The following is a 9681-nucleotide window of genomic DNA, read 5'->3' as shown; positions in this document are numbered from 1 at the left end:
AAATTTTAGATAATTAACACGTGGCCAAAAATATTCGTATTATTTGATCATCATTATGTATATAAAAAAAAACTTCTCTCATTTATTGCAATTTTACAGCAATAGGTTGTAAAGAAATTTGCATATAATCATCGAGAATAAAATTGACTCTAAATTTTAAATTGACTTTGATAATTTTTTAAACTTTTGTGACCAGTACCGTTATACATATAAACAAAAACTCGTTACTTTATATTATTTATATTGACCTCAATATTAAATTTTATCTTTTAAATAATTTATGTGTCAAAAAAAAAGTTTCCTTAAAAGTTACTTGTTTAAATACTTCTGATGCTGATAATAATTTTAGATAAAATAGTGTTGGTACATAACAAAAAAAATATTATAAAAAAAAAGATTGTTGAAAATAAAAATGTTTATCAAGAATAGAACGAAAAATATTAAAAATAAATTTTGTTATCTTAAACACATCGGGATATAATAAAGTATAGAATTTCAAAAGATCATAAAATTTTAGTCCCTTTTTATGGGTCTCTTAATGAGCATTTTATTGCCCTGGTAGGCTTAGGCTTAGGTCAGATGCATTTTCTAAAAAGGTTTCTCTATTTATTCGAGATTATTTTATTTTTAGTTTTATAGTTCTGAGAAAAAGAGAAAATGCATCTGGATAATGTTAAAATTAAAGAACCTTTTTGAAATTCGAGAAAGAAAAAAAAAACTTAAAGCTTAAAAGTAATTTATGACCTAGCGATGGTCCGGAAATTCCCAAGATAAAATTTTGTCATATTTAACTAAAATTTATATTTAATAATAAAAAAATTAATATAAAATTATTAATTTTCTTTGGACGTAACAAATAAATTATAGTCAACTGTAATAAATAGTTGCAAGCAATAAATAATACTGACATCGAAAGAAAATTTCCGACGTCGGAAACAGAGATCTGATGCTCAGAACCAAATGTCTTGGTTCAATCTTTGGCAGAGTTGACTTTGACTTAAGTATACGGAAAAATTCTTTTTTAACAATTTATATTCATTCAATTTAGTTAATAAATTATAGGCAGATATTATTAATAATTGCGAGTAATAAATAATACTGACGTCGGAACTAGAAATCAGACACTCAAAAAAGACTGTGTGTGTTCAATCTTTGGCAGAGCTCATATTGACTTGAGTATACGAAAAAAGTCTTTTGTATTTATTTATACTCATTTAATTTAATTCATAAATTATAGCCAACTATTATTAATAGTTGCAAGTAATAAATAATACTGACGTCGGAAAAAGATTTCCGACTTCGGAAACAGGATTCTGATACTCATTGTCAGAACAGACTCTGTCGGTTCAATCTTTTCCAGAGCTGATCTCGATTTCAATACATGGAAACCGTCTTTTTTGATAATTTATATTCATTCAATTCAATAATAAATTATAGCCAACTATTATGATTAGTTGCAAGTAATAAATAATACTGACGTCGGAAAAAGATTTTCAACGTTGGAAACAGAGATCTGATGCTTAGAACCAAATGTGTTGGTTCAATCTTCGGCAAAGTTGATTTTGACTTGAGTATACGGAATAATTTTTTTTTCGATAATTTATATTCATTCAATTCAATTAATAAATTATAGCCAACCATTATTAATAATTGCGAGTCTTAAATAATACTGACATCGAAAAAAGATTTCCGACATCGGAAACAGGATTCTGATACTCATTGTCAGAACAGACTCTGTCGGTTCAATCTTTTGCCGAGCTGAACTTGATTTCAATATACGGAAACCGTCTTTTTTGATGATTTATATTCATTCAATTCAATAAATAAATTATAGCCAACTATTATTGATAGTTGCAAGTAATAAATAATACTGACGTCGGAAAAAGATTTCCGACGTCGGAAACAGAGATCTGATATTTATAACCAAATGTGTTGGTTTAATCTATTGCCGAGTTGATTTTGACTGAAGTATACGGAAAAAATTTTTTTTAACAATTTATATTTATTCAATTCAATTAATAAATTATAGGCAAATATTATTAATAATTGCAAGTAATAACGTCGAAAAAAAAAAATCAGACATAAAAAAGACTGTGTGTGTTCATGCAGAGCTTTGGCAGAGCTCATATTGACTTGAGTATATGAAAAAAGTCTTTTTTATTAATTTATACTCATTTAATTGAATTTATAAATTATAGCTAACTATTATTAATAGTTGCAAGTAATAAATAATACTGAGATCGGAAAAAAATTATCGACGTCGGAAACAGAGAGCTAATGCTTAGAAGTAAATTCGTTAGTTCAATCTTTAGCAGAGTTGATTTTGACTTGAGTACAGTGAAAAACTTAGTTAAACAATTTCCCTTTTTACAATTTGAATTAATAAATTATCGCCAACTAATATCAATAATTTCAAGTCATAAATAATACTGACGTCGGAAACAGTTATCTGATACTCAGAGCAGAGACTGTTGGTTTAATCTTTCGTAGAGTTGATTCTGAATCGAGTATACGGAAACATCCTCATCTAATAATTCATATTTTAACAATTTGACGATTTTTATACTACGTAAGTGTTAAGAATGTCAGAATTACAATTCCGACGTCGGATTAGTGCACATTTCGACTAGTCGGAACTCAAATTTCGATGTCGGACGCATCCATTAGGAATGTTTTTAATATTACTGGAAAATAACCGTTTGTCAACTAGAACGTTTATTAATTTTAAATTTGGAAATCAGTTGATAATGTCACTTGTGACATTAGCTGAACATAAAAAATGATATTAATGAAATTAGCGAAATTGAAATTTCACCAAATATAAATTCAGTTATTTATAAAATAGCGAAAAATAAATCTGTGGCTATGTTAATTTAGCCAATTTTTAATGCAGAAACTTATAAAATTAGCCGATTGTAAACTTTGTGAATTAATTCAATATTGTTAACAATATTGTAAAATTAGCCGTTTCTAAATCTCTCGTAATTCTTGAATGGATCGACGGATCAAAAAACGATTTGAGGCATCTAAAAGGACGTTCATAAATTTAGTTTTTCTGAAAATTAGAGCAGATTCGACCGACCCATTTAAAAGTTGTAAAAAGTTTAAAAACGGCTAATTTTACATTTTATAAAGTTTACAATCAGCTAATTTTATAAGTTTCTGCAGTAAGAATTGGCTAAACTCACGTAGCCACAGATTTTTGTTTTTCACTATTTTATAAATGACTGAATTTATATTTGGTGAAATTTCCATTTCGCTATTCTGATAGCCATCTCATACTATAACTTTCAGATAACTTAGTGCTGCGAATCATAGATAACTTGACGAAAAGTAGGTTGGCAATAAGTATTAATCTACAACTTATCGCCAAGTTATGGTCAAGTTTACTTCAACGAATTGTAGTGAAGCACTTGCCGTGCAAGTTGCCGAAATTTTCTATTCAAGTTTATTATAAGCTCATAGATAACTTGTTTTTAAATATCGGCACTATCTTCTTGTTAACTTGCATATAAGGATGGGCATTTATAGACTTGACGTTAACTTAACGATAACTTGTCGCTAACTTATCTACAAGAACTTAACTACAAGAACTTATAGTATGAGGTGACTATCAGGGTAATTTCATTAATATCATTTTTTGTTAGCGACTAATTATACAAATGACATTATCAACTGATTTCCAAATTTAGATTTAATAAACGTTCTAGTTTACAAACGGCTATTTTCCAGTAATATTAAAAAAAAAAAAAAAAATTAATGACCATGATTGTATATAAAATAATAATCAACAACTGAAAATAATACTTTTATTAAATTTTACAAAATTATAGAAAACTTTTCAAAATTTCAGATATCTTATGTAATCGTTTTATCTATTGTAATATTACCCGTGAAAATATATATAGTGATATACAATAAGATATAGTCATCTATGAATCTTGTATAACTTCTTCAAAAATGGACCAAATTCAACGTTTTGTTTTCCAAAATTTTTTTCAATTTTTTGAAAAATTTTTCTGAAATGTTTCTTGGTTTCAAATTTCAAAGTCGTTTTCTGAAAATCATGCATATTTTGATTTTTCTAAAAATTTTTTAGAATAAACTACTATATTTTCCGCAACTTTTAAGCCCGATCCGATCGTGGGCACTTCAAGGCAACTCATCTTTTTCGATTTTTGAAAAAATTTTGTTTTGTTTCTTATCATTATTAATTCTCATTTTTGTAACTATATGTTACTATTTTTAAGCATGTCTTACAATTTTACACAGTTAAAAAGTTTTTGGAATTATGAATTAGTCATTAAGCCTGTTTATAAACAAAGATAATTAAAGTATTTATTTAATTTTCCAATTTTTTTTAAATTTTACATGTAGGATCATTGTTCAAAGAAGAATATTCTTTCTCCAATGCAACTCAAATTTTCTGTTTTTCCGATAGTGCTCCACAGCAATTCAAAAATTTTAAAAACTTAGTGAATATTTATTATCACAAAGATGATTTTCACTTTGATTAAAGTTTTTGAATTCCTTACATCCTAGAACTTTCTGTAATTTTTTTATTTAAAATGCTCAAATAAATACCTAAGAGTACACCGGAAAAAATTTCTGGGAAAATTTACGATACAACGATTGTAAAGCTGGACTATACTTTTATTACTATTAATTGTCAAATATTTTAGAAGAAAAAATACTATTTATTGATGAAAAAATACGATATTACTATTGTAAAAAGTAAGAGATGAAAATTTCCAGTGCTGCCTCTGTATCTTTCCAATAGAACTATAGCAAATTTTACAATAGTTGAATTGGAATGTTTCTCAATTAGTGTGAGTGATGGCCGTACACAGCGCTAGACTCCGAGTTTATGTAAATGTTAAAGGATATGGGTCTTAGTTTACCTCAGATAGCGTAGAGGGAGAGTCTCTCGCTGCCAACACAGAGTTCTGAGTTCGATTCCCAGATAGCACGACAAAGTCGTTTTTTTTTTTTTTTCGATTACTGTACAGGTACCAATTAGTCCAACCTTCTATCTCTCTCCCTCCCTAATATTTCTTTTAAAAAAACCAACTGTGAATTTTTACAATAGTTGAATTGTAAAGTTCACAAACACATATTGTATAATTTGCTCTATAGTATTCGACTTTTTAAGACTCTTGCTGGTCTTATTTGTTGGATAAAATTTACAATAGTAGATCGTAAAAATTACTAAATGAGAAGTATAGTCCACCGTTACTATTTTATTTAGTAAAAATTACAATATTAAAATAGTAAAAACTCCTTCAATTTTATTTCCGTATAGAGTCTTTTAGAGTTGGAAGTCTAACTATCAGAAAAAACAATTTTTTTTAGTTTAAGGCCTGATTAGCTTTTGAAATCTTTTATAGATTTGTAGTTTAAAAGTTATCGAAAAAAAACATTTTTTTCAAAAACTTTATTTTCGGGATCTTTTAAAATTTACTAAAACGTAAAATTGATTTACGTTTCTACTACATCAAAGGACAGTTATTGATAGATTTGGTTGCAGTAAAAAAGCGTTTCCTTCGTTCAAGCCGTTCAAAAGTTATTTGAGATGAACAATTCTTTTTTAACATTGGATTGAAATGAATCATTTCTCATGTTGAGAAAATTTTTGATTTTCTTGGCGAAAATTGAAAATTTTGGATACAGTTAATTCTTTAGGCCATTCTTGTGATTTATCGCCATTTTTGAGCTTATAATTGTTACGTCCCGGTTATCTCACAGGTTTGTAAGTAACCAGTAGAACAACTGAAGCTGGAGATAAGATGTTACGACCTCCAGAGTCGTAAGTAGAGGTTCTCGAATTTACTCCGAAATAACTAACTTCGGATAATTTAATTAATAAATGAATTTATTCAACTATTTAAAATACACTTCGAAATTATTCGGTTTGACAACTGCCGTGAAGTACGTAGTGGTATTCGCTTTAATAATCTTTCAACAAGAATTAATTAGGAAGAGTCTTTAAGTCCGTAATTTTAAAATCAAGAAGAGCCTTGAACTACCCGTGCACCCTGCTTATATCTCCTCCTCAAAGGGCCGCGCCCTGGGAGGAGTAGGGTTGCGTATCAGGCCCCGAATGTCCTATCATTTTGAGTTGATCGCATGTTCTTTCCGAGGGCCACCCGGACGACGGACGTTGACCTCAAGTCCAAACTCCAGGACACACGGCCGTTCCTTTATCATATATTTATTTAGAACATTCTCTCGAGTGTTCTCAAATATACCCTATGTACTCTACGCTAGTTGTCTTACAGTCAATCATGTTTATTACTCTAGATTTCTCATCAACATTCTTCATGATAAAATGATGATAGGAACTTAAAAATATCTTGTTTACTCAGACGTTAGTTGAGTTTTACAATCTTATCAATTTCTATTTCCTGTAAACTATTATTGAACATTTAATGTTTAACGTCCTTGTCTTATCATTTAACATTATTATTTATTAAAAATGAATATTTATGAAATTACTGTTTAATTCTTAATATTTAAATTAGCGCGCGTATTTTACTATCAGAGACATCTGTAAATGTAGGTGGGGACGTAACATAATTATTCAAAACATACCCCGACTAGAAATTATCCCCAAGCATACATCGGGACCCAATTGGCTATTGATGTGATTAGGACCATGTCGGGTAAGCCCAACGTTAAAATAAAAAATTGCGAATGGGTTTACCCAATTGGGATATACTTTGGAACATGGTGGGAAAACCCAATGTTAAAGTTAATGACTCGATGATTGGTTTGCCCAGTTGGGTTACTTTTGGGAACTTGTTGGAATAACCCAACGTCAAAATGAATAACTTGCTGTGAGGTTTACCCGATTGGGAACCAATTGGTAACACGTTGGGAAAACTAAACCTTGGCCCGACTAGAAATTATATCAGGAATACTCTAGGTATACACCTGGGCCCCATTAGGTTTCAATGGGGCATGCCCAATAGAGAAATTACAATAAGGACCTAATGAAAAACCAAGTGGGAAATCCTAATTAAAAACGAAATAAATTATTCTCAATTTCTCTAGTTGGGATTCATGTTGGATCTAAATGGGAATACCCAACGTGAAAATAAAAAATTTTGTAAATTTTTTTCTAGTTGGGATTCATGTGGGACCAAAGTGGGAGTGCCCAATGTGAAATTGAGAAATTTTTTGTAGCTTTTTTCTAGTTGGGATTTACGTGGAACCAAAGTGAGAATGCCCAATGTGAGACTAAAAAATTTTTAGGAATTTTTTTGTAGTTGGGATTCATGTGGGACCAAAAATGGGAATAACCATGGTGAAAATGAAAAACTATTATCAGTTTTTCAATTTATTACTTTGAAATCATTTGCAAATGCATTGCGTGAGCTTATATTATTAGCATGTATTTGTTCTAAATTAATTAGAAGTAAAAATAAAAATTAGTCGTTAAGTATAGAAAAGAATTAGGAAAAAAATTCATTCAACATTGTAAAACTATAAAATTTAGTTAAGCTTTATCAAATTTTACATAACTTAACATTTTGAAAAATTTAATTTACGAGATTAAAAATACATTGTAAAAAATTGGGATGAATTCGAAGTAAATTTTAATCTGAATTAAAATTTAATTCCATTACTCGGAGTTTCGGAGTGAATTAATTAAACAATTTGTGGACGGAGTGAATCCGGAGTTTTTTTAGCAGAGTGATCCCAGATTAATTTGGGATCAATTTCAGATTAAATCCAATCTAAGCTGTTAGACTGAAATACATTTTTATGAAACAAGATTCATACGTCAAATTTTTTTTTCTCAGTATAAAAATAAATTTTATTATCAGTATGTAAAAATTCAATTTTTGAAAAATATCCAACTTTTGAGAAGATTCACTTTTGCAAAAGAATTTATGTTGTAAAAAAAATTAAACTTTGTGATAATAAATTTTTTATCTATGTACGAAAATTAAAAAAAAATTTGCATTTCACAGAAGTTTAATTTTCAAAAAAAAAAATTTTTTTGTTAGTATAATAAGGATTCCAAACCGAATCGGACAGTTTTAAGGAATTTTATTTTTGATTCTTTCATTTCTTGAAACATTTGAATTTTTATACATTTTTCAGTAAAGTTTTTTTTTTAAGGTTTAAATTTTCTATTTAATTTATACAAAAATTGTATTTTTACGTCAATAAGGTAAATAAATAAAAAAAAATAATTCCTTCAAACTTGAGCATATCAATAATAATGTCTCAGTAAACCGGTTGTTGATGAATACGAAATAAGGAGTTTCTTCATCAGTGCTCCTGCCTGGACCAGCGGTAAGGTAAACGACTGAGGACCTAGAGGGCTCAAGTTCAAGCCTAATTCACGCCAAGGATTTTTTCAATCAATAATTCCATCTCTATCCGAAATTAAGTTCACTAATGAGTTCTAATATGATATGAGTATCTGATCCAAAATTATTTTTAATTTTTTCGAAAATTAGAATATTTTTTCTTTCAAAATTTAGATGGGGTTTCGATGGGGATTTCCCTATTGGGACCCAAGAGGGATTGCCCAATGAGGGCCGCATAGGGCATTGCGTTACATCCCTATGTGTGGTCCCTATTGGGCAACCCAATGAGGACACAATAGGTCTTACATTAAAATTTCTAGTCGGGACATTTTTTCAAGTAATTAATCGTTTTAATTTAAGACTGCAGTTGTTATTTCATATTTGAGCTCTTTATAGCTATAATTTATAGCTAAATTATAGCTAATTTATAGCTAATTTAAATTATACCATAATTTATAGCTAAATTTGTCATTAAAGACAAATTTGGGAACTGGGGAAATAAAGGATAAAGGGGGGAGGAGGGACCTTACTCAGTAGGAATTTTTCGGTAACCGAAAAAATAATTCAGACAGCCCAGACCGGGACTCGAACCCGGATCATTTGGTTACGCGCCAAAGGCTCTACCAGTTAAGCTATCCGAGACATTGTCCGTAACTACCATTCCGTCACCTAATAAGACCTACCGAGTAATAAACACCACCGTCCATCTTACGGTAAAGAGCCATAATTTATAGCTAAATTTGTCATTAAAGACAAATTTGGGAACTGGGGAAATAAAGGATAAAGGGGGGAGGAGGGACCTTACTAGTAGGAATTTTTCGGTAACCGAAAAATAATTCAGACACAGCCCAGACCGGGACTTGAACCCGGATCATTTGGTTACGCGCCAAAGGCTCTACCAGTTAAGCTATCCGAGACATTGTCCGTAACTACCATTCCGTCACCTAATAAGACCTACCGAGTAATAAACACCACCGTCCATCTTACGGTAAAGAGCCATAATTTATAGCTAAATTTGTCATTAAAGACAAATTTGGGAACTGGGGAAATAAAGGATAAAGGGGGGAGGAGGGACCTTACTCAGTAGGAATTTTTCGGTAACCGAAAAAATAATTCAGACAGCCCAGACCGGGACTTGAACCCGGATCATTTGGTTACGCGCCAAAGGCTCTACCAGTTAAGCTATCCGAGACATTGTCCGTAACTACCATTCCGTCACCTAATAAGACCTACCGAGTAATAAACACCACCGTCCATCTTACGGTAAAGAGCATAAATAAGACACATAAATAAGACTATTTATGAATTTTTTCAGCTACTTATGTTCTTATTCTATTATCAAACAATTTGTTTCATTTTA

At 30.1% G+C, this 9681-nt stretch overlaps 1 long non-coding RNA gene across 1 annotated transcript; it reads right to left on the bottom strand.

The window, feature by feature from the left end:
• Positions 1 to 3059: 3059 nt before the first annotated feature.
• Positions 3060 to 3741, bottom strand: LOC123261621. The gene is made up of 2 exons (XR_006508700.1): positions 3612 to 3741; positions 3060 to 3259 (listed from the first exon to the last, which is right to left on the bottom strand). It is a non-coding gene; the product is annotated as an uncharacterized LOC123261621 (long non-coding RNA).
• Between the last annotated feature and the right edge of the window lie 5940 nt (positions 3742 to 9681).

This window comes from Cotesia glomerata, linkage group LG3 (genome assembly GCF_020080835.1).
Source record: "Cotesia glomerata isolate CgM1 linkage group LG3, MPM_Cglom_v2.3, whole genome shotgun sequence".
Classification (NCBI taxonomy): domain Eukaryota; kingdom Metazoa; phylum Arthropoda; class Insecta; order Hymenoptera; family Braconidae; genus Cotesia; species Cotesia glomerata.
This window is presented reverse-complemented; position numbering and strand designations above follow the sequence as displayed.